Source organism: Sorghum bicolor, chromosome 3, assembly GCF_000003195.3.
Source record: "Sorghum bicolor cultivar BTx623 chromosome 3, Sorghum_bicolor_NCBIv3, whole genome shotgun sequence".
Classification (NCBI taxonomy): domain Eukaryota; kingdom Viridiplantae; phylum Streptophyta; class Magnoliopsida; order Poales; family Poaceae; genus Sorghum; species Sorghum bicolor.
Window position 1 is genome coordinate 58,722,732 of NC_012872.2, and position 13,353 is coordinate 58,736,084.

Genomic DNA, 13,353 nt, shown 5'->3' on the forward strand with positions numbered 1-13,353 from the left:
AGATGATGCACATACAGATATACTGCTAGAAGATGGAGATGGACGATGGATGGATGGTTGGTTGGGTGGGAGGATTTTTTGTTTTTCTCTCATTCTCTCTTACCAGCAGCGCTGCTTTTGGGGTTGGCGTTTTATTTAATTGATCCAGCTTTTTGTGACAGAAACTACTAGTAGGACTAATTGATTAGACCCAAACGACATGTCCATTTCCCGCCCCCTCCCCTGGAGTTATGCGCTTGTTTCCATCGCAAGATACAACAATTATCAGTGGGTTAGACTTCACCCTCTTCTCTCTCTCTCCCTCTTTACTATAGCCTAGAGTGCTATAGACCAGACCAGCGAGCCGTGCTGGTAGTAATAATGCAGGATTAGCAGGACAAAGCAACAGGAATGGCGCGGTGGTCGACGGTCACGGGGACGGGGTGCAGCAGGCACGCAGTCGCAGGGTGATCAGATCAGTCACTGAGTCAGCGGTGCCCTACCGGTGGCAGCCGGTCACCCCGGGTCAAACCGCCGCGCCGCAGTCAGACGTTCCCACCCGACACGTGGCGGTGGCCTCATTTTGACTGGGCCTACCCCGCGCGCCGCGTTGGCCCGCTGGCAGCCGGGGCCACCTCACCGCTGACGCCAGCCTGACGCCGCCCCCGGCACCGTCCCGTCCGATCGCGAGCCGACGGCTGCTGATGCCGGTGGCGGTCGTGGGATGCGTGCCCGTGCCTGGAGTCGGGGACGGGCCGGCCGCGGTCGCGGTCGCATGGCAGGGGCAGGGTCCGGTCCTCCGGCCGGTCAAGGCGTCTGGCCGGCGGGGCCCGCCGCGTTTCCAATCCGGAGACGACTGTGCGTCGCGCTGCACGTCGCGGGGGCATCGGGAAAAAGGCCGGAGCCGTTTCTGGAAGGGTTGGGGGGTACTACTGCTACTGCTAGAGCAGCTGAGCAGGAGCAGCAGCGAATCCAATCATCAAAAAGGGGTCGCGGTGACAGGGGACCTAGGCTGTTTGGTCTGCCCCCAATTCTTTCTGCGACCGATCGGTTTTATTACTTCGAGCACGAACAATCATGGAAAAGTGCGTGAGACGCATATCTGAATCTGAGGTGCCGGTCCGGTTTTTTTTTCCTTCGTTTGTGTTTTGTTGCGGCCGCACAGCGGCAGCATTCAAATGTTTGGGCCTTGTTTAGTTCCAAAATTTTTTTTAAAACAGGTACTGTAGCACTTTCGTTTGTTTGTGACAAATATTGTCCAATCATAGACTAACTGGGCTCAAAAGATTCATCTCATCAATTCCGACCAAACTATGCAATTAGTTTTTATTTTCGTCTATATTTAATATTTCATGCATGTGTCTAAAGATTCGATGTGACGGGAAATCTGAAAAATTTTGCAAAATTTTTTGGGAAGTAAACAAGGCCTTGGTGAAATTGGTGAATAGTGAAGTACGTAGATGCTGTACGTGCGGTGCTATTCTGGGATAGAAATTGCCTACCCCATAATGCTTTGGGGGCACTCGTTCGCGGAGGTGCTGCTTCCTGCAGGACTCAACTGTTCAGTTTCACCGAGGCTGGTTCGACCGAATGAACAAACTGTTCAGTTTTACACAGGACCAACATGTACTGTATTGGCGAATGTACGCGCACACAGAGTTACGCATCATACCGTATACTGTACGTCCATTGGTCCCTTACCAATATGAACTTCGGTATATGTTATATAATTAATCCGAGACAAAAGGTCACGTGTTACGGCGAATCAATCAGCTCGTGCAACGATCGCCTCATCAGCGGTGACGGGGAGCACGAGCGCGCACTGCCACCGGCAACTGACCCCACCCCAAAAAAAACGCAGGCGGCCGTACGTAGCTGTGCTGTGCACGCGGCGCTCAACGGTCCGTGTGGATGGAAACTGAAAAGCGGAGCGTCGTCGTCGCAAGGCATCGCACATCGTAGCCTCGGCGTCCCAGAAAACAAAAACAAAACCGTGTCCTCTCCCACCAGCCGCGAATTATTAACAAAACGCTAGCTAGCTGCTAGCAGCGGCACCGGCGCGCAGCGTTCTGAAAGCGGCCGGTGCCGCGGAGCGTAACGTGGCGCGCGCCGCCCGCGTATATACTGCACATGATCTGAGCTCGGATCGCGGTGTGAAATCCCCGCGTCGTTCGTCGGACGGATCACGCGCCCGCCGCCCGGTACCGGTACGTGCTGTGCTGTGCTGTGCTGTGCATGCAGCTGCGGTTCCTGTTCACGGGGGAAGGTGGGACTGGGAGGTGGGCCGCGCGCGGCCGACCAGCGTACGTGCCGCCGGTTGCGGATCTAGGGCAGGCGGGGGAGACTGGGAGAGGGCGGGCGCGGCTGGTGTGGAATCGGTCCTCGGCCCGACTCGGCAGAGCGCGGCCTGCCGTGCCGCCCGCGTAGTACGTGGAGGTGGTGGTGGCCTGGCTGGCTGGCTGGCTGGCCTGCCTCTGGTGCCCGCGGAAGCAGCGGCGCGCTCGCATTTAAGGCGCAGCGACAGGTGACGGGGGAGGGGAAGGGAAGGGAGGGTGGTTTGGTGGGTGCGCGCCTGCTTTTTGTCTCGGAAAGCCCGGTCCAGCCGGGGACGGCGACGTCCTGCCGCCGGTCGGTCCCTGGTCGGGGTCCAAGTCCAACCGTTAACAACGTACCCGACCCATCCACTGCACAGACCACAGCGCTAGCTAGTAGGCTTGCTGTTGCGGCAGCGCCCACCCGCCCGCCCACTGCACGTCGTCGCTGAGGCGATGACACAGCGAGCACGGCCTCGCCTTTTGTCCATGTCGCCATGCATGCTTCGTTCGATCTTCCTAAGGTCTCGCATCCGGCCGGCATCTCGTTTGATGATTAACCATTCCACGTAGTATAACCGCGGCTATACTGACTGTGACTGACTGACTGCAGCCAGCAGCCGATCCGTAGACCGGCCGATCGATCCACCGCCAACACGCTGCTACGTACCGACGTACGGCGGCCTGTTTCGTACGTATTCAATTCGTCGCTCATCAGTTGGTCCAATCGCGGTGTGGCACTTTTGTCTGTTTCCGACCACAACACCAACCGTACGTATACTATATACGTGGTGAAAATTCTTCAGGTTATTGATGGATCTGAATATGCGTGTGACATATAATCCGGCGAACTGAATTTATTTGACCGTACTGTATATACGATCTACTACATACACCACCATACTAGTTCTCTAGTTGATTATATATAGTCGTCGCGCGATTTGGTATATAGGAGAGTATGTCAATATATATACTATGAAGCACGCAGCTATATACTGTAGCCTGATTAGTACTGTAGCTTAATGAGATGGGAGACCTAATCGTTTGAATTTATCAGCATGACTTATCAACTATTATATAATATTTTTTTTCTTATAACAAATCAGTAAACACTGCACTCGAAATAACGCATGACCTCTTTAGCAACCGCTGGCAATGGATGAGAGAAAAATCAGAACCTAACAAAGCTTACCGGCTACCAAGCTACCTTAGCTAGACCATACCAGCAGATAGTAGTACTACCTGACTAGTAGCTACTATACGTGTAGTTTCTGCCTTGGAAAGGCCAACACGAGTGCAGAGTTAGTAGTTTCTGCCTTGGGAAAGGCCAACACGAGTGCAGAGTTAGGTTCTCCTTACTAAATTTTAGCTAAATAAACTTTAGTCACTTTAGTAACTAAAGTTTCAAATATATTGACTAAAAGGAGCTAAATTAGTTTAGTTCTATTAGTCATTCAAAAGTAGCTAAAATAATTTTAGCTAATTAAAATTTAGCAAAAGAAACCAAACGGGATCTTAGTCTCAATCGGTACAAGTTTGGGACTATGGGAATCAAGCAGGGGGTTGAAACCCCTCTCGAGGATCCTGGTCTAAACTGGGGTGCTTAGCCGACTATTTATAGCCTTCAGATCGTCACGCCATTAGAAAAGACCCGTGGTGACGTGGGACGAAGGACGGAGGAAGTGTGGTATGGTATCTATTTCCTCTCGGTGCTAGCTGCAAAATGTGACTCTCGAATCACCATTCAGCGTGCATGGGGTCTCCATTCCATGCTGGTCCGGTCCATGGAAAAAAGGCCTAGAGCCTGGCTGTTGCATGACTGCATGTATGTAGCCTCTATTTTGGACTTGGAACTTAAAGCTGCCGCTTGTTCCACCTAAGAAAAGTAGTAGCAGCATGACGTAGCAGGGCCGCCACAGCTCCAAACCTTGGATTTTGTCGTGAGTAGCTACATGGTTTTTGTCCCATTTTTTAGTCTTGGTTAGACTTTATTTTGGCTTTATTTAGTTTGTGAAAACTTTTAGGTTTAAATATTGTTGTATAATTAGTTATTTTTTTATTATATTTAATGTTCCATATATGTGTTTAAAGATTTGATGTGATGAAGAATCTTGAAAATTTTGAGAACTAAACAAGGCCTTTGACACGATGATTTCGTCCGACCTTAAAACACATGTTAATTTAAACATTTAAATATTTAATCCAACAAAACATTGTTTATTAATCACAAATAATGCTAAGAATCAGGCCTTGTTTAGTTTTGAAAAATTTTACAAAAATTTTTAGATTTCTTGTTACATCAAATCTTACGGTACATGTATGAAGCGTTAAATATAGATAAAAAATAAATAACTAATTGCACACCCTTTAATTTGTGAGATGAATCTTTTAAGCCTAGTCAATCAATAATTGGACAATACTTGTCAAATACAAATAAAAATATTACGGTGTTTATTTTGAAAAAAAAATGGAACTAAACAAGGCCTTATACAGTTGTAAACTATAGGGAGGGAGCCGCATTTATGGCGGTTGGAGGCATGTCGCTATTATCCGTTAGATGCCTTGTTTAGTTTGCAAAAAAATTTGTTTTTTGTCTACTGTAGCATTTTATTTTTATTTGACAAACATTGTCTAATCACGGAGTAACTATGCTCAAAAGATTCATCTCACAAATTACAGGTAAACTGTGCAGTTAATTTTTATTTTCGTCTATATTTAATGCTCTATACATGCGACCAAAGATTCGATGTGACGAGAAATCTTGAAAATTTTTGAAGGCCTAAAGTAACGGTGAAGATCAGACCCAAGGTCAAAATCGCAGATCTGAAGCCACAGAAGCGAACAAGCGCCCACATGATACCGGACACGCTATCTCCCGGGCCCCTAGCTACTAGAGTTTATCAGCCGATATATAATCCATTAGGAGCACAGCAAAATCCGTCGTCAACGGGGCCGGAGAAGCATAGGAAACCAAGGCCAACTGATGCCAATCAGCGTATCCTATGCTCCATCGGCCTCAGACGACGACGCCCGGCTCCACAAGTTGGCCCGAGTTCAAACCCTTCTAGGTTTTGTGTGACATGTGAGTGTGACTCATGTTACTGTCTCCGCGACCTAATCCGATCCCTTCGTCGCACGGTCTGACTTGTTCCAAAGTCTCTTCCTCGTTCCATCTTCTAGCTAGTTATACGTACTTATAGTAGTGTCTTAAACTTTATTTATTCCATCTGTAGGTATATATTATATCCTTGGAAGAAAAATAGTCATCGTCGAATCTAAAGAACGTTAGAAAACGTCTGCTGCCCCGGCCCGCCGCCTGCTTTGTTAGATGGAAGGAAGGCGCTTAGAAATAGAATATGGCGTGGTCTCACCTGCTCCACCCACATCGATGATGGATCGTTGCTGGACCGGCCGGCCGGGCCGTCGCATCACCGGTCTCGCGCGCGACTGCGGAGAATATATATATATATATATATATATATATATATATATATGTATGCGCGCGCGCGCGCATTTGAAAATGTGTACGCCGAGGAGACACGGCGGCGTACCGGGGGCGTACAGCGTCAGCTCGTACGAAAGATTCCGGTACAGGAGTAGTATGTGTATACGGAGGAGGGGTGGGAGCGGCTGGTTTGTTTAAGGCCTTGTTTAGTTTTCAAAAAGATTTGTAATTTTTTTCCAGATCCCTTGTCATATCGAATTTTTAGACGTATGCATGAAGTATTAAATATAGATAAAAATAAAAACTAATTATACAGTTTGATCGGAATTGACGAGACGAATCTTTTGACTCTAGTTAGTCCATGATTGGACAATATTTGTCAAATACAAACGAAATTGATATTATTCACATTTTGCAAAATATTTTGCAACTAAACAAGTTCATGCTCATGCAGGGTTTCCACTCGTGTAGTCCAGTCGTGGTGGAACGTGGGAACAGGTATTGTACGGTGCCTTATTTGCTTTTCCGAGACGATGTTTCGGCGCGTGTTGGGAATCTCTCCCCAGCATATTCTGATCTACTCCGGCCAAAATGGCGCAGGGAGATGATTCAAATTGTAGTGATGGCGTAGCAATAGCAACACGGACGTTTGCAGACGGTATATAGAGTCACGGTAAGGTACTCGATCGATCTAGCTTCACAAACGTGGTATTTGTTGCTGCACCTGCGTCCTTTGTGCAATCATCGAGCTGCCCACCACGGATTCCATGCATGACGAGATCTCCTATCTAGTCGGCCGGTCTGATCCCATGACCAGCGGAGGATCCCCCGGCCGGCCGGCGCAGATAGCAGCAGCGCCGAACCTTTTCGCCCCTACACTATTCAGGCTTTGTTTAGTTCACCCCGAAAACCAAAAAATTTTCAAAATTCCCCGTCACATCGAATCTTGTAGCACATGTATGAAACATTAAATATAGACGAAAATAAAAACTAATTACACAGTTTAGCTGTAAATCACGAGACGAATCTTTTGATCCTAGTTAGTCCATGATTGAATAATATTTGTCACAAACAAACGAAAGTGTTACAGTCCCGAAAACTTTTCACTTTTCGGAACTAAACAAGACCTCACCCAAAAACGTCCCTCTCGCCCGCCATCGCTATCGGTGAATCCATCCTTGATCGATCCCTCCATCCCCCCGACGCGCGCGCGGCGGATGGACCGCCCGCGGCCACGGACGCCCGTGCTGGTCCGCCGTCCGCGGTTCGCGCCGCAGACGCGCGCGAGCTCCTCCTCCCCACATTGGCACGCTGCCTGCTCTCTCGATCGCTCGCGCCATCGATCATCGATCGCCCACCCGATCGAGGCACGCGCGCTCTCGCCGGGCGGCCGGCCGGCTGCTAGCTAGCGAGCTGACGTGCAGGGGGATGCAATGCAACGCAAGCGGCCGATGATTTGATTTGGATTCATCGCCTCGCGCGCGCGAACACGTGCTTCCTCATCCCCCGGACGACGGCGCCAATAATCCGCCGTCAATTCAGCCTTGCACGGCTAGGCAGCCACCGACCGTGACATGCGCCGAACCGTACCGCCCAAAAGTTACCTATCACATACTACGATGGATCAGTTCATCCATCTATCGACTACTACTAACTATATATCTACCATCGCTAGAGCGATAGATGCTAGTATAGCTGTAGAGAGTAGTGCAAATATCTCGAGAAGTCGATATTAAACTACACTTTAATTATGTGCACGATGTTAACTTAACTGGCGCTAGTTAGAGCGAGCTATCTACGCCCAGTCTCCATCGGAATGAGTAGCCGCCACCCAGGGCTGCTTGGAGTTGGAGAACAACTGCCCTTTTCTTCTGTGCTAGCTAGCTACTAGCTTTTCTTCTTTGATTCTTTCACATGTGAAAAGAGGTACGTGCACGCAACATACGTTTGCCGATTGCCGTGGCTGCCTAGCTACGAACGAATGAGCAGCGATGGAGTGGCTAGGTTGCCAAACACGCATATAGCTAGCTCTAGCTGTGTGCTGCCTGTCTGGTGGCGATAGATTCGGCCGGCAAAGTATCCGCAATCAACTCTAACGCTTGTACTTATTCGGCTTAATTAAGCTAGCGCAGCAATAAATCAAAGTGCCACTATATATATGATCTAGTATCTACTGTATCCGATAACTCGGCCCGTCACGTACAACTCCATGTATTACGACATACCACAGCTATAGACTACGTACACGCTGCTAGGATATCTTGTCTGGTTTAAGTTCGGTTCGGCAACTGGGCAGTGGAAGCTCATCAGCTCTAGTTTACGAAGCGAATAGATCGTGGGAGGACTTGAATTTGATGCTTGAACGGCATGAAACAATCAGGAGTAGGACGTGGGAATTGAATAGTTTATAATGGGGCATATATGGGCTTGACTTGATCTGGTTAGACAGACTCTCAGACCTAACCGTAACACGTCGATGGAGACATGGAGAGGAGTCAAATGCTGCTCTTGGACCGCCAACATGTCCAAACTTGGACCACCAGTGACCTCGGCCTCCCGTCAGCGTGATGCCATCATACACTTGTTTTTTTAACTGTATGTAAACAGTACTCTCTCTTCCACAAATTGATCTAACTATAGAATTTGTATAAGACAAATTAGCATAATTTTGACTAAGTTTATGGTTATATATATCTTCAACTAGGTTTACAATGATATACTAATAGTACACTTATTTTGTATTGTAAATGTTAATAATTTTTATAACTTTGTCAAAACTTAGACCGCTTGAACCTATAAAAAGTGAGAGTTGCATCCTTTTATGGATGCAGAGAGTATGGTACGTGCACGATTTCTTGTCTTTTCCATTTATCTAAATGATGATTATATATATTAACGTAATTTTTCATGACAAACATGGGAAGGAGCCCAAGCCAACTCGGTACAACATTGTAGATGTTGCTCCAGTAAAACACATCATAAAATCTATCTATCAGTTTTTTTTTGTTTTGAAAGAATCTATCTATCAGGATTTTTTTCGCGTTGCCAAATATACTTGCTCTCACAAAAATAATTCTGAAACGTCTGCCATCTTCTTTTTTTTTCGAAAAAAAACGTCTGCCATCTTGAATCTATATCCGTTCTCAGAGACAGAGACACTCCTGGTAGGCATCGGCTGTGCATCACCAACAGTGTTCAACGACAACGATTAGTAACAACCAGGCATTGGTCTCGCACTCTTACCTTGCTGCACACTCCTTTTCCAATTAAGGCCTTGTTTAGTTCGCAAAAATTTTTAAGATTTCCCGTCACATCGAATCTTTGGTCGTATGTATGGAGCATTAAATATAGATAAAAATAAAAACTAATTGCACAGTTTATCTGTAATTTGTGAGATGAATCTTTTGAGCCTAATTACTCCATGATTGGATAGTGTTTGTCAAATAAAAACAAAAGTGCTACAGTAGGCAAAAACTGAAATTTTTGCGAACTAAACAAGGCCTAAACGAGCACGTTTTGATCCCGCTCCCGTCAAAAGAATCCAAAACCCTCCAAATGCAGAAAACTGAAATGTCTGGGTTTCGGCATGCATGCCTTTCGCTTTTCCGACTGGATCGCGATCACCCAGCCACCAAATTGACCGGGCGGCAATCCTGACCGTGGCCTTGCCCTGTATGCTCACCATTGCTCGGATAAAAAAGGCCACAGGCAGGCAAATAAAGCAAGAAAGGAGGGCATGCAACCATGCAAGTGGTGAGCTCTGATGGGTCAGGGAGAGCTCTCGTTTCCATGCCCTCCCACTCGGCCACTCAGATTAAGAATAACATGGTGTGGAAAAAGGATGGCCCAATGGGCAACTTTCCTTTACGTTTTATCCTGAAAGTGATGTGATCATCATCTGAGGTTGGGAGTTGGAGCTGGTGTTCCTGCATCCCCTTTAGGCCCCAGCTTTTAGCAAAAGAAATTGTCTGGATCTCTCTCGAGCTTCCCGTTCATACTACGTATACTCCACAGTACAGTGGCGACGGAAATTAACATAGTATTGCTTAGTGATATCACGATGATATTAGTTGCCACGGACCATGCATGGTGAAAATGCATGTTTGATTTGGTCAAACAAGTCAAGGGAACGTGCATGGTCCAAGGCAGCAAAGGGCGAATTCTGTGGCGACCCACAGCACCACTTGCTCATTGTTTACTCGCCACCTTTGGACCAGCAGCCAATGGACGGAGAAAGCTTTCAATCAGGTTCAACGTCTTGTGATCGGTCTGTCTCTCCTTTAAGAAACCCTCCGATGGCATGGCAGATTGGCATTTCAGTTACGACAGATAGATATGGAATCCACCGGCCAATTGTTCATCCTCTGTATGAAGTACTTAATCCCTCACTGTTTGCATAGCTAAATACTTCTACTCTTGTAGTAATAAATAATACATGATACAAACCTCTGCTTTCTTCCTGTGATAAGTACGCTGTAGAAAGGGAATGCACCAAAGGTACTCGCATCATCACTTCATCAGTTTTACAAAAGTGGCCATGTTTATCTATACTCCTGGAAGATGCGTCTTCTTGCCGTTTTTTCTAATCTGATTAAAAAAGGAAAAATAAAACTTATATTCCTTCACCTGAGCCTTACAGGGCAAGAGTACTGATATTTGTCAAAGATCATTACAGGAGTGGACTGACCACTGACCATATGCTACGAGGGTTACTATGGCCTTGTTAGTCGTGAAAATTTTTAGGTTTGGCTACTGTAGTACTTTCGTTTTTATTTGACAAATATTGTTCAATTATAGACTAACTAGGCTCAAAAGATTTATCTCGTAAATTTACATGTAAACTATACAATTAGTTATCTTTTTTATTTATATTTAATACTTCATACATATGCCATAAGATTTAATGTAACAAGGAATCTTGAAAATTTTTGACAACTAAATAAGACCTATATATGCGTGGCAGGTGCATGGTGTTATTCCCAAATACTAGTATTTTTTTGGGCCCCTTTTGACTTGCACTCGTGACCAGTTGGGTAGATCGAGGGGAGGCCCTCTTGTTTTCTAGTAGCAGTACTGTTCCTTCTCTCCTCTCCAGGTGGGCCGCAACGCGCAGAGAATCTTCTCACAGAAAGTCGCGCTCAGGTTTGTTCACACCTTGCTCCAATGATCACCTGTGCGGAGCTCAGAAAGCTGGCACTAGGGCCTTCTTTAGTTCCCAACAAAAAAATAAAAAACTTTTCAACATTCTCTGTCACATCGAATCTTACGATATATACATAGAGCATAGATGAAAACAAAAACTAATTGCACAATTTACTTGCAAATCGCGAGATGAATCTTTTAAGCCTAGTTACTCTATGATTGGACAATGTTTGTCAAATAAAAACGAAAATACTACAGTAACGAAATTAAAAAAATTTGGCAACTAAACAAGGCCGAGAATGCCGGCACAGTGACAGTTCTAATGGCATGGTGTGAAGTGACAAAACGTAGCAGATCATTGTTTGGACAAGTAATTGTCCAGTTGTCGGAAAAAAAATTGGGATATCGTAGCACTTTTGTTTGTTTTTAATAAATATTATTTAATCATAGATTAATTAAGTTTAAAAGATTTATGTTGTAAATTACAGATAAATTATGTAATTAGTTTTTATTTTCGTCAATATTTAATGTTCCATACATACATTTAAAGATTTTGATGTGATGAATTTTTTTTTTTTGGATTTTGGGGACTTCCTTTGTAGTCCTTGTTTAGACCTTGTTTAGATCACGCTAAAATCCAAAAAATTTTCAAGATTTTTAATCACATCAAATCTTGTGGCACATGTATAGACTACTAAATATCGACGAAAACAAAAACTAATTATATAGTTTGTCTGTAATTTACGAAACGAATTTTTTGAGCCTACTTAGCCTATAATTGAATAACAATTATCAAATACAAACGAAAGAACTACAGCTTTTGAGAACTAAACAAGAACTACAAAGTAAGTCCCGAGCACCCCGCCAAAGTCCTGATTCACACCCGCACAACGAGTATTGAGGCCATATTTAATTCCCAAAAGATTTTGCAAAAAAAATCAGATTTCCATTAAAATCGATTTTTGTGGCGCATATATGGAGTATTAAATATAGATAAAAATAATAACTAATTGCACAATTTGCCTATAATTTACGAGACGATTATTTTGAGCCTAGTTAGTCCATAATTGGACAATATTTGAAAAAGTCAAACGAAAATGCTATGGTGCCCATTTTGCAAAAAATTTTGGAAGTAGGTCTTGTTTAGTTCCAAAAAAATTTGCAAAACTTTTCAAATTCTCGGTCATATCGAATCTTGTGGCACATGCATGGAGCATTAAATATAGATAAAAAAAATAACTAATTGTACAGTTTATCTGTAATTTGCGAGACGAATCTTTTGAGTCTAGTTAATCTATAATTAGACAATATTTATTAAATACAAACGAAAGTGCTATAGTGTCAATTTTCCAAAAAAATTTAAACTGAACAAGGCCTAACCAAGGGGTAGGGGTGCCCGTGCGTGTCTGACCTGACCTGCCCGATCGAGCTGGAGAAGCAAAAGTGCAGCACTGCGCAGTCCCAGCGGCGCCTGACACGACGTGAAAGCGCGTGCCGCGGCGGCGCGGGGGTACATGACGTGCCCGCCGCCGGTTGGGGCGGTGTGCTGTACTGCTGCTCGTGTTTGCCTTCTCCAACGTGGCATGGCACGCTAGGCCAAAAAATTTCGGATTTCGCTACTGTAGCATTTTCGTTTTTATTTGACAAATATTATCCAATCATAAACTAACTAGGATCAAAAGATTCGTCTCGTGATTTACAGACAAACTGTGTAATTAGTTTTTATTTTCGTCTATATTTAATGCTTCATGCATGTGCCGCAAGATTCGATGTGACGGGGAATCTTGAAAACTTTTTGGATTTCGGGGTGAACTAAACAAGGCCTAGGTGCTATGGCTTTTGCTATGCCTATGCATGCTACACGACGCCAGCCTGCGCGCGGGCAGGGGACAGATGAGGCGAACATGTCAATAACCCCGCAAGCTATCTATCGGATGGATCTCGATCTGGCCGGCGGTGGCCTGGTAGTGTAGCGTTTCTAGCTATGCTGCGATAGATGCGGGATAGAGATGGTGCTGGCCCTGGCCTCCGCGTTGGTGCCTGCGCTCTACGCATATTTCGTGGTGGCATGGTCTTGTTTACTTCCATCAAAAAAACTCAAAACTTTTTCAAGATTCTTCGTCACATCGAATCTTTATACACATACATGGAATATTAAATATAGATGAAAATAAAAACTAATTATACAGTTTGGTCGGAATCGACGAGACGAATCTTTTGAGCCTAGTTAGTCCATGATTAGACAATAGTTACCACAAATAAACGAAAGTGCTACAGTGTCACCAATTTTTTTTTTTGTTTCGCTTGTGCATGTATTGGTGTCTGCAGCCACAGTTGGAAAGCAAATCCTGTTGAACCGTCCGATCAACTAGTCGAATCTACAACTGACGCAGTCGGTTGACCATATGTTAGCTACCACGATCAGATGGTTATGACCACACCGCAAAGAGGATCAAACGTCCAACTAGTTTAATC